Source organism: Callithrix jacchus, chromosome 2 (genome assembly GCF_049354715.1).
Source record: "Callithrix jacchus isolate 240 chromosome 2, calJac240_pri, whole genome shotgun sequence".
Classification (NCBI taxonomy): Eukaryota; Metazoa; Chordata; class Mammalia; order Primates; family Cebidae; genus Callithrix; species Callithrix jacchus.
Genome location: NC_133503.1, coordinates 76,590,582 through 76,608,057, shown reverse-complemented (window position 1 = coordinate 76,608,057; position 17,476 = coordinate 76,590,582). Strand labels below are relative to the sequence as shown.

At 45.9% G+C, this 17,476-nt stretch overlaps 1 protein-coding gene across 1 annotated transcript in view; it reads right to left on the bottom strand.

The window, feature by feature from the left end:
• The window catches only part of LOC108590573 (uncharacterized), a 68,638-nt gene that overhangs the window by 33,903 nt on the left and 17,259 nt on the right, over positions 1-17,476 (bottom strand). The window contains exons 4-7 of the mRNA XM_078365981.1: positions 12,933-13,407; positions 10,050-10,164; positions 9,164-9,260; positions 2,679-2,842 (exon numbers count right to left, since the gene is read on the bottom strand). The gene's annotated coding sequence lies outside the window, so the exon portion shown is untranslated. The remainder of the gene's footprint in view (positions 1-2,678; positions 2,843-9,163; positions 9,261-10,049; positions 10,165-12,932; positions 13,408-17,476) is intronic.

The window sequence follows — 17,476 nt, the reverse complement described above, 5'->3', positions numbered from 1 at the left end:
CTGCCCTTGCTTGGCCCTTCCCTAGTTCTGGTCATGCCCTGGCATAGTCCTGACTGGGCAGGGCCATTTTCCTTGCCCTGCATTGCCAATACAAGGGTCCTGACCCTGCCCTGATTCTGTCATGGCCCTCACTTGGCTATGGTCCTGATCCTACCCACTCCTCCAGCCATAGCCCTGACCTGGACGTGGCCTTTTTCCTGCCCTTCCTCTGGCCTTGCAATGCTTCTGGTCCTGTCACTGCTTTCACCCTAGCCCTGTGCTGACCCCTTCCCTGCTCTGACCCCACCCTGGTCCTGTCTTGGCAAAGTACTACTCTTGTCCCCGTCCTGAACCTGCACTAGCCCTGCCCCTGCCCCTTGTCCTGACTCTGGTCCTACCATGGCCCCTGGCCTGCCAATGGTTATGGTACTGGTCCTGCTCTGGCCTTGATCTGGACTTGCACATGTCCAGTGTCTCATTTATCACTGTCATGCCTTGGTCTGTCATTGCCCTGACATCACCTTGCCCTGCCTGTTCTGTGCTTTCCTGGCACTGCGATGGCCTAGTCATACCAATATCCTGTCTTATCCTGCACTGGAGGTTCCCTGGTTCTGGCCTGCCCTAGACCCTTCCTGGATTTTCCCCTGACTCTGACTTGGCTTTTGTCTTGCCCTCTCTATAGTGATGCTCTGGCTCTGTCCAGCACTGCCATGTCCCTACCCTTATCCAGGCCCTGAGCCTGCCCTGACCTGAACCCTGGCCCTGCAATGGCCCTTCCCTTGCTCCTCCTTGGTCTTCCATGCCCTGGTCTTGCCCTCACCCTGCACTGACCCTTCATTAGCCCTCTCTGCATTGGCATGACCTTGGCCCTAGTTCTGCCTTCTCCCTGGCCTTACCCTGGTCTGACCTGTCATCCTCTAACCTGGCCCTGTACTGGTCACACCATACCCTGGCCCAGTGTTTGCCCTTGCCCTGATCCTAGTCCTTCCCCTGCTATGTCCCTACCCTGCTTTTGGCCAGGCCCTGTGCTACCTTAGTACTACTCTGCCCTAGCCCTACCCTACCCTGGCTCTATCTTTGGTTTCTCCTGGTCCTGGTTCTGCCCTCGCCCTTGACCCTGACTGGCCCCGACCTGCTCTGGCACTTGACCTGGCCCTAAACTGGCCCTGGCAAAGTACTCGCCCTGCAATTGCTGTGCTTTGACCCTGGCCTTTCCTTGGCTCTGCATTTACCTTCCATGCCCATAGCATGACGCTGATGCTGCCCATGCTATTGAATTGACCCTGACCTGGCCCTGTCATTCTCTGATTCTGCCCTGCCACTAACCCTACCTTGGTCCTGTGCTATTTTAGTCCTGTCTTGTCCCTAAACTTGCCCTGACTCTACCCTGGCTTGCTATGTCCCTCTCTGTCCTGGTCTTGCTCTGTCTTGGCCCTGCATTTGGCCTCCCCTGGTTCAGTTTCTGAACTGGCCATTCTTGCCTTGGACCCTCCCTGGCTTGCTTTTTCTCTGGCCCTTCTCTGGCCTTTCCCTTGGCCTTCCCTGTCCCTGGTCCTACACTTTGTCTTGCAATAGCCCTGGACCTGCCATGGTCCTGAACTGGGCTTGGAGGTATCCTGGCCCAACCTTGGCTCGTCCCTGGCCTGGCTCTACCATCGACTTTCCCTGTTCTGCCCTGTCTTGGCATTAAAATGACACTGCAACATCCCACTTGTACCAATGCCCTGACCTACACTTCCTTGGCTGTGCCCTGGACCTGGTCTCACCCTCAATATTCACTGACCCTGCCTCAGCCCTGGCCCTTAGCATTGACCCTGCCTTCTCTATGAACCAGCTCTGGCCATGCCCTGCCATGACCCTACCTTGTCACAGTCTTGGCCCAGCCCCGACCCTGGTCCTGGTCCTGATCCTTACCTACTCAGGCCCTATCTTGGCCTTGCCCCTCTGTTGCGGTCCAGCCCTGGCACTAACCTACATCCTGGTCCTGGTCCTGCCCTGCTTGAGGCCTTACCCTGGTTCTTCCCTGATCCTGTCTGAACCTGAAATGCCTGGCATTACCCTGGCCTTGCACTGCTCTGACCCTGACTCTGGCTCTGTCACTGTCCTAGCCACAGCCCAATTGCTGTTGATGCTATGGCTCTGACGCTGTCCCTGGACCCTGGCTGTGCCATGAACCTGCACTATCCTTGCCTTTGTCCTGTTCCTACCCTGGCCATTGCCTGTTCTTGTCTTGTTCTTGGTACCACCCTGGTCCTGCCCCTGCCTTGACCCTACCCTAGGTTTGACCCTTTCCTGGCCATCACTCTAGATTTGGCTGGGCCCTGTCTTGGACCTGACCATAGCACAGACCCAGCACTTTGGGAGGCCAAGGCAGGTGGATCACCTGAGGTCAGGAATTCAAGACCAGCCTGACCAACATGGTGAAACTCTTATCTTTACTGAAAAATATAAAATGTAGCTGGGTGTAGTGGCAGGCACCTGTAATCCCAGCTACTCAGGAGGCTAGCGCAAGAGAATCGCTTGAACCCAAGAGGCAGAGGTTACAGTGAGCTGATATTGTGCCACTGGACTCCAGCCTGGGCAACAAGAGTGAGACTCCATGTCAGAAACATAAAAAGATTTAATAGGCAACATAGTTCCAGGTTTCTAAAGTTGAGTGTTCTGAGCAGTAAGCTTTCATTCCTGAAAAATTTACTTACCAGAACGTTCTTCAGTGATGTCCAAGAAGTGAAGTGTGTCTGCTCTGCAGAGATGAGTCAGGAGTAGTCAAGAAGCAGGAGGCCTGTTGACTCTGCCACACCAGAAATGATGCTCAGCAAGGCTTAGCAACAGCAGTCTCCCCTCTGAACCCACAAGGGAAAGTCTAGGAGGAAACAAAAGAAGAGTCAGCCATGTTACAGAGGAACTGTTGGGGTTGGGAGGCCCCACAGGAAGGAAAATGCCAGGAAGATAGAAGTTTCTGGCCACAGTGTTCTCACGTGGATTGTAATTAAAAAGTAGCTTTGGCAGCTATCCCAGAGCAAGCTCATGAGGAGAGATGGGGTCACAGAGCTGCCTGGAAGTTCTGGAGTTAAGCCTGGCCCTGGAGAAGCTGAAGTCCAGGGGGCCACCTGCATCTGCATGGTCAGAATCAAGTCCACCACTTATTCTCCTCTTCCCTCCAAACTGTCACTGTAAGATCCTGCTCTGCCACTTACTAGCTGTGTGACCTTAGGCAAGTTACTTAATGTTTCTGAGCCTCAGTAAATGGCAGCTAATATTATTTATTGTTATCAAAAGTGGTTAAATTTTTATAGGGTCATGCACAGCCATTATCAGTTAGCACTGGGAAAGGCAAACACTTCTTCTGATGCATTAGATGGTAAATATTTAGACACTATAAGCCAAGAAGTATTACATATGTACATGTATATAGATCATACATACATAGCTACAGGCACTCAGACACTGGCTCTTTCGCCAACGGCAATGACTTTCTGGCCAAGACTGGATTGATCATTGTTTCTTCTCATGCCACATTTTCATGTGAAGTGTCAAAGGCTGCTGCCTTCTGTCCTGTCATTACACAACATTAAATGAGCCCACTCTGGCCCCACTCCTGAAACCTCATGACTGGGACCAGAAAGTGAGAGGTCAGGGGCCTCTCTTGCCCTGAAGTTCTAGCTACAGCCCCAGCTCTAGGCTCACCCAGGGTCCCTGTGTGCATTCCCAAGCCAGGGCAGGCTACACTCTGCCCCCCTTAGAACACCTGGGGATGTTGAAATGAATCAGATGTGTCAGTGGCCAGAGAGAAAGGCAGCAGCTACTGTGGCCACTCGCTGGGGCCTCCCCTGAATCCCTGGGCTCATGTAGATAGAATGATAGAAAGGTAAGAAACCTGAACAGGTCAATTATGGGTAATGCAATTAAAGTAGTAATAAAAAGTCTCCTGTGAAAGAAAAACACAAGAATCATGGTTTTACTGATGAATTCAATGAAACATTTTTAAAAGAGCTAACACAAATTTTACTCAAAATATTTCCCCAAAAATGAAGAGGAAGGAATACTTCCAAACTTGTTCTATGAGGCCAGCACTACCCTGGTGCAAAAACCAGATCAAAACACAACACAAAAAGGAAAAAGACAGGCAAATATCTCTGATCAACACAGATACAAAAAGTTCTCAAAAAAATACATAAAAACTGCATTTGACAAGACAATGAAAGGATTATCTGCCATGACGAAGTGGGATTCATCTGAGGAATATGAAGATGATTCAATAAACACAAATATATAAATGTGCTACATCCTGTTCAGCAAATCAAGGGAAAAAAAACCATATAATCATTTCAGCAGATGCTGAGAAAAACATAAAATTCAACAGTCCTTCATAATGAAAATTCGAGAAAGCTATTTCATTACTGCTGCCACCAATAAAAGATACCTAGGGATAACCAAAAAGTTGGCTAAATATTATTTAATAGGGAAAACAATGAAAATAGCTTGGACATGTTAGTTAAAACTTCACACTATAAAATATGTTTTAGAAAGATAAAATCTTTAGAAAACATAGCATAAACAGTGTCTCTTATGCAGTATTTTTCTTTTTGAGATGGAGTCTTGCTCTGTTGTTCAGGCTGGAGTACAGTGGTGTGATCTCAGGTCACTGCAACCTCTGCCACCCGGGTTCAAGTGACTCTCCTGCTTCAGCTTCCCAAGTAACTGGGATTACAGGTGCATGCTACCACGCCTGGCTAATTTTTTGTATTTTTATTAGAGACGGGGTTTCAGCATCTTGGCCAGGCTGGTCTTTAACTCCTGACCTTATGATCCACCCATCTCGGCCTCCCAAAATGCTGGGATTACAGGCATGAGCCACTGCACCTGGCTTGCAGTATTTTTTTCTATACATTATCTCATTTATTCTTCACAATTTTTGTTTTTTGAGACAGAGTCTCGCTCTGTTGGCCTAGGCTGGAGTGCAGTGGTGTGATCTCGCCTCCCAGGTTCAAGTGATTCTCCTGCCTCAGCCTCTCGGCTGGCTGGAATTACAGGCATGCACCACCATGCCTGGCTAATTTTGTAGTTGTAGTAGAGACAAGATTTCACCATGTTGGCCAGGCTGGTCTTGAACTCCTAATGTCAAGTGATTTGCCCTGCCTCGGCCTCTGGAAGTGCTAGGATTACAGGCATGAACCCTGCACCCTGCCTGCTCCATGTTACTGAAGGAAAATGGGCCATGGTAACCAAGCAACATGCCGACCTGGGCTCAGGTAATTCCTGCTGGAGCAGACATCAAAGGAAGTTAACCTTGCCAGCACCCAACTTAATCTTACCTGCTGGAAAAGTCTCTTTCCCCGCCTGACTGCCAGATGGGTGGTCCCAGGCACCAGCTGAGCTGACTTCTCTGTAGGCTGGTGCTGGGGAAACATTTATCAAAAGCAGGAATACAGACAGGCACACAATGAGAGGTGCTAAGAGGGTGCTGGCCTATCCAGCATCCAAAAGCTGCCCAGAGTGGTACCATGGCTTTCAAAGAACCAGAGGCCACTGGTTCAGCAGGTGCCTGAGGGTCCCACCACCAGGTCTAACATTTAGGAGAAGACATTGGCAGCTTCTTTCTAATCGTTAAACTTGAAGCCTGTAAGTCAGATGGTCGGGTCAAGGCCTGGCTCGGCCATTGATCAACCAAGTCACCTTGGACTCCTTGCTGTGTCAGTTTCCTCATTCACAAAGTAAGGATAGTAACTGCACCTCTCTTAGAGGACTATGAGAATAACTAGGATGTATATGACTTAGAACAGTGGTCAAGAAACTACAGACCACTCCCTCTTTCTGTACAGAGGTTTCGATGAGACACAGCCAGACTCATTCCCCACACTTATTGTACACACTGCATGGGTGCTATGGCCTGCACAGCTGTCAGCAGTCACTACCTGGACCTTGACAGGTAACCCTGGCTTAGAACAATGCCTGGAACATGAGAAGTACTCATGAAATGTTAACTATTATTTAAACCCAAAGTCACCTTTAGCATGATAAATGTGAGTATGTGCACAAAGATACAGACACAAGCACTGATTGCAGTGGTGTAAAACAATAAACAACTATAACATCAATTAGCAGGAGGCTGATAGAATTATGGAACATCCACACTACAGAACACTGTAGTCATCTGGCTGGGCACAGTGGCTCGTGCCTGTAATCCCAACACTTTGGGAGGCTGAGGCAGGAGGATCACTTGAGGTCAGGAGTTCAAGACCAGCCTGGGAAACATGGTGAAACTACGTCTACACTAAAAATACTAAAATTAGCCAGGTGTGGTGGTGCATGCCTGTAATCTCAACTACTTGGGATGGTGACATGGGAGAATCTCTTGAACCAGGAGGCAGAGGTTTCAGTGAGCCGAGTTTGCACCACTGAGCTCTTGTCTGGGCCACAAAGCAAGACTCTGCCTCAAAAAAAGAAAAACTATACTATCACTTAAAAGACTAAGGGAAATCTGTGTGTATGCACTGTATAGATCAACACGTAAAGATTGCTAAGATGTTTAAATAACCAAACATCATTAAGTGAAAAATATATGATGATAACATATGCAATATGCTCTCACTATGTTATAAAAAAATTATGTATGCACAGCAAAGACTGTATACTACTTAAAAGTACTGAGGGAATTTCACTTTCAGCATACACGTCAGTTCTATACTATTTAATGTTTTGAATGAACTATAGTTTCAAAATTTTTCTCATCACTTTATCATTTTAGTCCCTCTCTCCGGCTGTATCCAAGAGCCACACTTTTTAAAACCTTGGTATCTTTACGCTTCAGGGACAAACCAGAGCATGGCTGAATCTCCAACTCCTTATGCTAAGTAAAGCAAGCCAGACTCCAAGCCCACATGTGACACTCTGGAAAAGGCAAAGGAGCAGGACTCAGGAACAGACAGGTGGCTGCAGGAGCAGGGAGGAGGAGAGAGGCTGCCTTCCTGAGTATCCTGACTGTGGTGGTAGTCACTGCAGTCCACGCATCTGTTAAAGCTCACTGAACTAACTGCACACCAAAAAGTGATCTTTCTGTAAATTTTAAGGTAAATTTAAACACACACACAAACTTAGGGGATACATTTTCTTTGAGCGTGGCACACAGACACTTGTCTTAACACAGGACTCCATGGTGCATCGGTCGCAGGGACCCTACAACTGCACACCTGCCACGGCCTGCGCCCACCCACAATGTGATGTGTTCTTCCAGGCTCCATGCCTGTGGGTCTAGACTTCACATGGAAAGCACTGGCCAGCGCAGACAAAGGGCAACACATGTGGGGCCCTGCAGGTCCTGGCCTGGCCAGGGCTCTGTCACAGCCACCAAGCTGTCAGGCACAGCAACACGTGCCCGCATGGGCATCCCCATAGCTCCAGCCACGCCTTATCCTGGATTCCACCAGACAACTCCAGGAAATGCCACTGCTCCCGGCATGGCCACAGTGCCCTCTGCTGCCAGAAAACAAATGCTCCAAGCCTCAGTTCCCAGGGGGTCTGAGCGGCGCTGGGCTCCATCCCAGCCACTTCCTGAGTGGATGTCGCGGCAGAGTGGGCACTGTCCCGATGCCCCTCTTGGCTTAAAAAAAAACTGGTCCTTCAAACCCATTTCCCACTTATCCTTGCCCTCTTCTAGTCACACCCACAGTGTACTCCAAACAAAGCTCATGCATTTCAGGCTGAAAATACACAATTCAGAAGGCTTGTGTGAAACAACGCTGCCCCCGAAACAATCGCGCCTCCTCAACAAAGCCCAAAACTCCTCTCTTCAAGAATGCATGGAATGGCCCCACAGACCAGGCTCCCTCAGGTCCTCACAAGGCAGGAAAGAATAATGGGTTCAGATCCCACCGCGCGAGCTTAGGACAACACTAGCAATCTACCTGTCCCTTACTTTCCAACAAAAACTCATGAAACATGGAGGTGTCCCTTCCCCACAGGAGCTGCACCACTTGCCAGGAGTGGTATTGGGGATCCAGGTGCCGGGGGCTCGGAGCTCAGGCAGAGAGGCCAGGGGCACAGGCCCTGGGGAGGCACGGTTTAGGGGGTGCAGGGACCTGGAACCCAAGGGGCACAGTTTAGGGGATGCGGAGACCTGGAGCCCAGGGATGCGGTTTAGGGGGTGTGGGGATCTGGAGCCCAGGGGGTGTGGTTTGGGGGCACGGGGACCTGGAGCCTGGGGGGCACGGTTTAGGGGTAAGGGGACCAGGAGCCTGGTTTAGGGTTAAGGGGACCTGGAGCCCAGGGCCGGGAGCTGGGGATGCTGGGGCCAGGGTGATTCTGGAGGCTGTGCCACCAGGGGGCTCAGTCCCAGCCCCACCGCCCTGGAAGGCCCAGGTTCCGAGACAACCCAGACCCCATGGAGGCCGCAGGGAGGGCACGGGTGTGCAGGGCTCCTCACCTGGGTCCATGGCAGCTTGAAGGTCTGGGCAGGTCAGGGAGTTTCCTTGGCCGAGTGAGTCAGTCAGGTGGGCTGGGAATGCACCAGGAAATGCTCGGCCTCGTCCCCTTCCTCCTGGGGCGAGGTCTCTCCCTGCTCAGCCTCTTCCTCCCTGCGCTCCTCCCTTCCGGCCATGGCCCCAGCCCCTGCCACACCCTCTTCCCATGGGGCTTCCCCCTGGCTGGCCCTTTCCCACCTCCACTGCTGCAGAAGAGGGAGATCCCGAAGACCTGCCAGCCTGGGCCAGTTCAGCTGGTGTAGAGCGAGTGTGGGGTCATCCTGCCAGTCAGTTCGGCTCAGAGAGTGGAAGAATGGGGTCCGAACCTGTCCTGGGTTGGGGCATGCTGGGTCAGGGCGGGGGGTGGGGTCAGCACAGGGGTGGACTGTGCTAGATAGCGGACTCAGGGACGCCCAGGGCACCTGTCTGGGGCCACCCCAGGCAGGAGGTGCGCACCTCTGCTGGGTGGGTGGGTTCCAGGGGTGGCAGGTCAGAACCTGCTGGGGAACCCTTGGCCCTCGGCCTGGTCACCTGAGGGAGCCAGGGCAGACCCAGGCGCACCTGGGGAAGGGCGGATGGAGGAAAACCTGATGTGAGCTCATCCCAGGAAACAAGCATGAAAGGCCAAACCTCACAGAAACGCCAAGAGGGGTGAGCTGCTCTCAGGCTTGTTCAGGAAAATAGCCCTAAATGCCCCGCAGCACAGAAAGCCCGCTCCCCCTCACCTGCGACCGGGTTCTTCAAGAGCACAGCAAGGTTGGGTGTCGGATACTCCAGTCCTGCCTCTAGATAGTGAAGGTTCAGCTGCTTCCGCCCCGAGCTCTGTGTAAGGCAAGAAGTTAGCAGCGAATGGATCCTGACCAGTGGACTGAGACGATCTACCAGGCAACTCATATTCCGAGACCACTTCCTCACATTTTTAATAACATCTGGTTCCCAGTCCCCACATTTAAAATCAGCAGATTACTGCTTTTCTGTGCCTAGGACGGACTCTCAAAATTAGATTCCAAAGATTTTTACATTGTAGATGACATGATAGAACCTAAATTCAAGTTATGCTGTGATAATTAAAAACACTATGGCTGGGTGCAGTGCCTTGCGCCTGTAATCCCAGCACTTTGGGAAACTGAGGCAGGCGGATTACCTGAGGTCAGGAGTTGGAGACCAGCCTGGACAACATGGTGAAACCTCATCTCTACTAAAAATATAAAAATTAGCTGGGTGTGGTGATGTGTGCCTATAATCCCAGCTACCCGGGAGGCTGAAACATGAGAACTGCTGGAACCAGGGAGGCAGAGGCTGCAGTGTGCCACAATTATGCCACTGCGCTCCAGCCAGGGTAACAGAGTGAGACTTTCTCTCCCCCCCACCAAAAATCAATAAATAAAAAATAAAAAATCAGTTGGGTGAGGTGAAGACTGCAGTGAGTTGAGATATCACCACTGCATTGCAGCCTGGGCAACTAGAGTAAGACTCTGTTCAAAAAAGAAATTGTCAAAACCAAAACAAATTTAAATTTCAGAGAGGAACTGAAGTCACAAACCAAAGCCAAATGTTTAAACATCAAAGTTTTTTCTATTATCACAGTAAATGAAAACTTTAGCTTCTTACCAGACAGCAGCTAAACTGGAGTACAAATGTAAGCTATGAGGAAACTGGGAAGGCCTGGCTGTCCAGCACTGATGGACCACATGATGTTCCAGCCAGCTTCAGTCATCTGGCTCATCTGCTTGAAAGAAATGTAGTAAGTTTGAGTTATAATAGTTAACAACAACAATAAATACTGGGTCACAATAGCTGGACTTACAGATCCATTCAAATGTATAGTTGAAAATGGCTTTTTAAAAATAGCTACCTAACAACATTTACTTGCCTATGATCATTTATTTTAAACCACATATATTGGCTGGGTTCTATGGCTCACGTGTATAATCCCAGCCATTTGGGAAACCAGGATGGGACGATCACTTGAGTCTAGGAGTTCAAGAAAGAAACACATACTAGATGTAATTAATGTAATTGACTAGAAAGTTAAAAAAAATTGTCCCACACATAAAAAGATGTAAATGGTGTATGCTATTAGTCCAATAACCGTTAAGGAAATTAAAAGGAACCAAAGACCTTCCCAACCACTCCCAAAGCCTCAGCACTGGTGCTAAACTCTGAAGGATTAGATAATGTTTATCTTACATGAGTCATTTGAAAAAGCAGAAAAAGAGAAAGCCACGTAACATTTTATGAGGCTAATATAACAGTGATGCTTAAACCAGATAAAGACATGATAAATGTAATTCATCAAAGAATAAAGATGAAAAATCTTACATTAAAAAATCGCTAACCTGATGGGCTCAGTGGCTCACACCTGCAATCCCAGCCTGGGCTGGTCTCTAACATCATGAAACCTCATCACTACAAAAAAAGCAAAAAAAAAAAATTAGCTGGGTGTGGTGGCATGCACCTGAAGTCCCAGCTTCTTAGGAGGCTGAGGTGGAGGATAGCTTGAGCCCAGGAGGTTGAGGCTGGAGTGAGCTGTGATCATGCTACTGCACTCCAGCCTGGGTGACAGAGCAGGACTCTGTCTTTAAAAAAAAAAAAAAGTGAATCCAAAATTGAACCCCATCTAATAATGTACTAAAAAATAACATGATCAAACAAGTTTAGGTGAAGATTTCAAGGATAATTCAATATCAGAAAGTCTATCAATGTATTATTAGGATAAAAGAGAAAAGTTCTAAGATTATCTCACAGATAAATAATATCACTTAATAAAAATTCAACATTTATTTATGATTAAAGCCTGTAGAAAAAAAGGAATACAAGAAAATTGTCTTAAATTTTTAAAGGCTACATACCCTGAACTAATACCAAACAACCATCGCACTTAATGGAGGAGTTTCAGGTATAACCCCACTTAGGATGAGACCTAGTTGTCCAGGAAGCCCACTCCTATGAGCTGTTGCTTCCGCTACGGAGTAGAGGGCTGGCTGCTGGGCCAGAAAAGAGATTAGATCACAACATCACAGAGAAGACACAGGCATAAGAACTAGCAGGAGGACATAAAACCATATTTGCAGATGACACTAAAACCATATTTGCATATAAAAACCAATATTTGCAGACAAGAAACCAAATGGAATCAATAAAGTGTTATGATTCATATCAGAACTCAACAAAAAGGTGGCATATAAGAAAACCAGTATTATTTCCTCTACATCAGGAATAAACAAAAGAAGTATCATTCACAAAAATAAAAACTGTAACAGATATAGAAATTAACAAAAGAACACTGGAGATCTTAAAAAAGGAAATTTCCAAGATCTAGTAAAAGATAAAGTTACAATAAATGTAGATATTAACATGTTAAGGTAATCAAACCTCCCCAAGTTAGATCTATAAATTCTCTGCAATCCCAATAAAAATTCCAGCTGGTTTTTTCTTTTGAGATGCAGTTTTGCTCTTGTTGCCCAGGATGAGTATAATGGCATGATCGTGGCTCACTGCATCCTTTGCCTGCCTGGTTTAAGCAATTCTCCTGCCTCAGTCTCCCTAGTAGCTAGGATTACAGGTATGCACCACCGTGTGCAGCTAATTTTGTATTTTTAGTAGACACAGGGTTTCACTATGTTGGTCAGGCTGGTCTCAAACTTCTGACCTCAAGTGATCCACTTGCCTCGGCCTTCCAAAGTGCTGGGATTACAGGCATCAGCCGGGTGAGCCTTTTTTTATTTTAAAGTTTACCATCTTGCTTCTAAAATGTCTATGGAAGAATAAAAGTTCACAAATAGCTAAGCCAATTTTAAAATTAAAAAAAGTGGGCTACATACAGTGGTTCACATCTGTAATCCCCATACTTTGGGAGGCAGAGGCGGGTAGATCAGTTGAGGTCAGAAATTCGAGACCAGCCTGGCCAACATGGTGAAACCCCATCTCTACTAATAATACAAAAATTAGCTGAGTGTGGTGGTGTATGTCTGTAATCCCAGCTACTTGGGGAAGCTGAAAGGGGAGGAAAAGAAAAAGAGCAACGTGGGCTGGGCACAGTAGCTCACACCTATAATCCCAGCACTTTAGGAGGCAGAGGTGGGTGAATTGCTTGAGTCTAGGAGTTTGAGACTAGCCTGGGCAACATGGTGAAACCCTGTCTCTACAAAAAATAGCTTGGTGTAGTGGCACTTGCCTGTGGTTCCAGCTACTTAGGAGGCTGGAGAGGGAGGATTGCTTGAGCCTAGGAGGCAAAGGCTGCAGTGAGCTAAGATTGTGCCACTGCACTCTAGCCTGGGCAACAGAGTAAGACCCTGCCTCCAAAAAAAAAAGAAAAGAAAAACAGAGCAAAGTGATTCTCCTGCTTCAGTCTCCCAAGCAGCTGAGATGAAACCTGCCACCTATGTATTAAGACATAATATTATAAAGCCACATAAATAACAGTCTGTCTGTTTCCAGGTCACTCTGGCACCAAGAGCATAGATTAGAAAGTCTGGAATAAATACAGCTGACCTTCAATATCCACCAGGGACTGATTGCAAGAATGCTGCAGACACCAAAACCTGTAGGTACTCAAGTCCCTGAAAAAAAAAAAATGGCATAGTGTTCGCATATAATCTATGCATATCCTCCCTTATACTTTTAAATTTTAATTTTTTTTTAAATTTTTTATTGGATTTTAGGTTTTGGGGTACATGAGCAGAGCATGCAAGAGAGTTGTGTAGGTACACACATGGCAGTGTGCTTTGCTTTGCTTCTCCCCTTCACCCACATACGGCATTTCTCCCCAGGCTATCCCTCCCCACCTCCCCCTCCTACTGGCCCTCCCCTTTTCCCCCCAATAGACCCCACTGTTTAGTACTCCCCTTTCTGTGTCCATGTGTTCTCATTTTTCATCACCCGCCTATGAGTGAGAATACGTGGTGTTTCATTTTCTGTTCTTGTGTCAACTTGCTGAGGATGATGTTCTCCAGATTCATCCATGTCCCTACAAACGACACAAACTCATCATTTCTGATTACTGCATAATATTCCATGGTGTATATGTGCCACATTTTTCCAATCCAGTCTATCATCAATGGGCATTTGGGTTGATTCCAGGTCTTTGCTATTGTAAACAGTGCTGGAATGAACATTCGTATACATGTGTCCTTACAGTAGAACGATTTATAGTCTTTTGGATATATACCCAGTAATGGGATTGCTGGGTCAAATGGAATTTCTATTTCTAAGGCCTTGAGGAATCGCCACACTGTCTTCCACAATGGTTGAACTAATTTACACTCCCACCAAGTGTAAAAGTGTTCCTTTTTCTCCACACCCTCTCCAGCATCTGTTGTCTCCAGATTTTTTAATGATCGCCATTCTAACTGGCGTGAGATGGTATCTCAATGTGGTTTTGATTTGCACCTCTATGATGACCAGTGACAATGAGCATTTTTTCATATGATTGTTGGCCTCATATATGTCTTCTTTCGTAAAGGGTCTGTTCATATCCTTTGCCCACTTTTGAATGGGCTTGTTTGTTTTTTTCCTGTAAATCTGTTTGAGTTCTTTGTAAATTCTGGATATCAGCCCTTTGTCAGATGGGTAAACTGCGAAATTTTTTCCCATTCTGTTGGTTGCCGATCCACTCTAGTGACTGTTTCTTTTGCCGTGCAGAAGCTGTGGAGTTTGATTAGGTCCCATTTGTCTATTTTGGCTTTTGTTGCCAATGCTTTTGGTGTTTTGTTCATGAAGTCCTTGCCTACTCCTATGTCCTGGATAGTTTTGCCTAGATTTCCTTCTAGGGTTTTTATGGTGCCAGGTCTTATGTTTACGTCTTTAATCCATCTGGAGTTAAATTTAGTGTAAGGTGTCAGGAAGGGGTCCAGTTTCTGCTTTCTGCACATGGCCAGCCAGTTTTCCCAACACCATTTGTTAAACATGGAATCCTTTTCCCATTGCTTGTTTTTGTCAGGTTTATCAAAGATTGTATAGTTGTAGATATGCTGTGTTGCCTCCGGTGCCTCTGTTCTGTTCCATTGGTCTATATCTCTGTTTTGGTACCAGTACCATGCTGTTTTGATTACTGTAGCCTTGTAGTATAGTTTGAAATCTGGTAGTGTGATGCCCACCACTGTGTTCTTTTTGCTTAGAATTGACTTGGCTATGCGGGCTCTCTTTTGGTTCCATATGAAGTTCATGGTGGTTTTTTCCATTCTGTGAAGAAAGTCAATGGTAGCTTGATGGGGATAGTGTTGATTCTGTAAATTACTTTGGGCAGTATAGTCATTTTCACGACATTAATTCTTCCTAACCATGAACATGGAATGTTTCTCCATCTATTTGTGTCCTCTCTGATTTCGTTGAGCAGTGGTTTGTAGTTCTCCTTGAAGAGGTCCCTTACGTTCCTTGTGAGTTGTATTCCAAGGTATTTTATTCTTTTTGTAGCAATTGTGAATGGCAGTTCATTCTTGATTTGGCTTTCTTTAAGTCTGTTATTGGTGTAGACGAATGCGTGTGACTTCTGCACATTGATTTTATATCCTGAGACGTTGCTGAAGTTGCTTATGAGTTTCAGGAGTTTTTGGGCTGAGTTTCAGGAGTTTTTGGGCTGAGGCGATGGGGTCTTCTAGGTATACTATCATGTCGTCTGCAAATAGAGACAATTTGGCTTCCACCTTTCCTATTTGAATACCCTTTCTTTTTTTTCTTGCCTGATTTCTCTGGCTAGAACTTCCAGTACTATATTGAATAGGAGTGGTGAAAGAGGGCATCCTTGTCTAGTGCCAGATTTCAAAGGGAATGCTTCCAGTTTTTGCCCATTCAGTATGATATTGGCTGTTGGTTTCTCATAAATAGCTTTTATTACTTTGAGATACATTCCATCGATACCGAGTTTATTGAGGGTTTTTAGCATAAAGGGCTGTTGAATTTTGTCAAATGCCTTCTCTGTGTCAATTGAGATAATCATGTGGTTTTTGTTTTTGGTTCTGTTTATGTGGTGAATTACATTGATAGACTTGCGTATGTTGAACCAGCCTTGCCTCCCCGGGATGAATCCTACTTGATCATGATGAATAAATTTTTTGATTTGCTGTTGCAATCTGCTTGCCAGTATTTTATTGAAGATTTTTGCATCTATGTTCATCATGGATATTGACCTGAACTTTTCTTTTCTTGTTGGGTCTCTGCCGGGTTTTGGTATCAGGATGATGTTGGTCTCCTAAAATGATTTGGGAAGGATTCCCTCTTTTTGGATTGTTTGAAATAGTTTTAGAAGGAATGGTACCAGCTCCTCTTTGTGTGTCTGGTAGAATTCGGCTGTGAACCCATCTGGACCTGGGCTTTTTTTGTGTGGTAGGCTCTTAATTGCTGCCTCGACTTCTGACCTTGTTATTGGTCTATTCATAGTTTCAGCTTCCTCCTGGTTTAGGCTTGGGAGGACGCAGGAGTCCAGGAATTTATCCATTTCTTCCAGGTTTACTAGTTTATGTGCATAGAGTTGTTTGTAATATTCTCTGATGATGGTTTGAATTTCTGTGGAATCTGTGGTGATTTCCCCTTTATCATTTTTTATTGCATCTATTTGGTTGTTCTCTCTTTTCTTTTTAATCAATCTGGCTAGTGGTCTGTCTATTTTGTTGATCTTTTCAAAAAACCAGCTCTTGGATTTATTGATTTTTTTGAAGGGTTTTTCGTATCTCAATCTCCTTCAGTTCAGCTCTGATCTTAGTTATTTCTTGTCTTCTGCTGGGTTTTGAGTTTTTTTGATCTTGCTCCTCTAGCTCTTTCAATTTGACGATAGGGTGTCAATTCTGGATCTCTCCATTCTCCTCATATGGGCACTTATTGCTATATACTTTCCTCTAGAGACTGCTTTAAATGTGTCCCAGAGGTTCTGGCATGTTGTGTCTGCGTTCTCATTGGTTTCGGAGAACTTCTTTATTTCTGTCTTCATTTCATTCTTTACCCAGTCAACATTCAAGAGCCAGCTGTTCAGTTTCCATGAAGCTGTGCAGTTCTGGGTTGGTTTCTGTATTCTGAGTTCTAACTTGATTGCACTATGGTCTGAAAGGCTGTTTGTTATGATTTCAGTTGTTTTGCATTTGCTGAGCAGTGCTTTACTTCCAATTATGTGGTCAATTTTAGAGTAGGTGTGATGTGGTGCTGAGAAGAATGTATATTCTGTGGATTTGGGGTGGAGAGTTCTGTAAATGTCTATCAGGTTTGCTTGCTCCAGATCTGAGTTCAAGCCCTGGATATCCTTGTTGATTTTCTGTCTGGTTAATCTGTCTGATATTGACAGTGGAGTGTTAAAGTCTCCCATTATTATTGTGTGGGAGTCTAAGTCTCTTTGTAAGTCATTAAGAACTTGCCTTATGTATCTGGGTGCTCCTGCATTGGGCCCATATATGTTTAGGATCGTTAGCTCTTCTGGTTGTATCGATCCTTTTACCATTATGTAATGTCCTTCTTTGTCTCTTTTGATCTTTGTTGCTTTAAAGTCTATTTTATCAGAGATGATAATTGCAACTCCTGCTTTTTTTTTGCTCTCCATTTGCTTGGTAAATCTTCCTCCATCCCTTTATTTTGAGCCTTTGTGTATCCTTGCCTGTGAGATGGGTTTCCTGGATACAGCACACTGAAGGGTTTTGGATTTTTATCCAATTTGCCAGTCTGTGTCTTTTGATTGGTGCAGTTAGTCCATTTACATTTAGGGTTAATATTGTTATGTGTGAATTTGATACTGCCATTTTGATGCTAAGTGGCTGTTTTGCCCGTTAGTTGTTATAGATTCTTCATTATGTTGATGCACTTTAGCATTTCGTGTGATTTTGGAATGGCTGGTACTGGTTGTTCCTTTCTATGTGTAGTGCCTCTTTTAGGAGCTCTTGTAAAGCAGGCCTGGTGGTGACAAAATCTCTGAGTACTTGCTTGTTCGCAAAGGATTTTATTTTTCCTTCACTTCTGAATCTCAGTTTGGCTAGATATGTAATTCTGGGTTGAAAGTTCTTTTCTTTAAGAATGTTGGATATTGGCCCCCACTCTCTTCTGGCTTGTAGTGTTTCTAC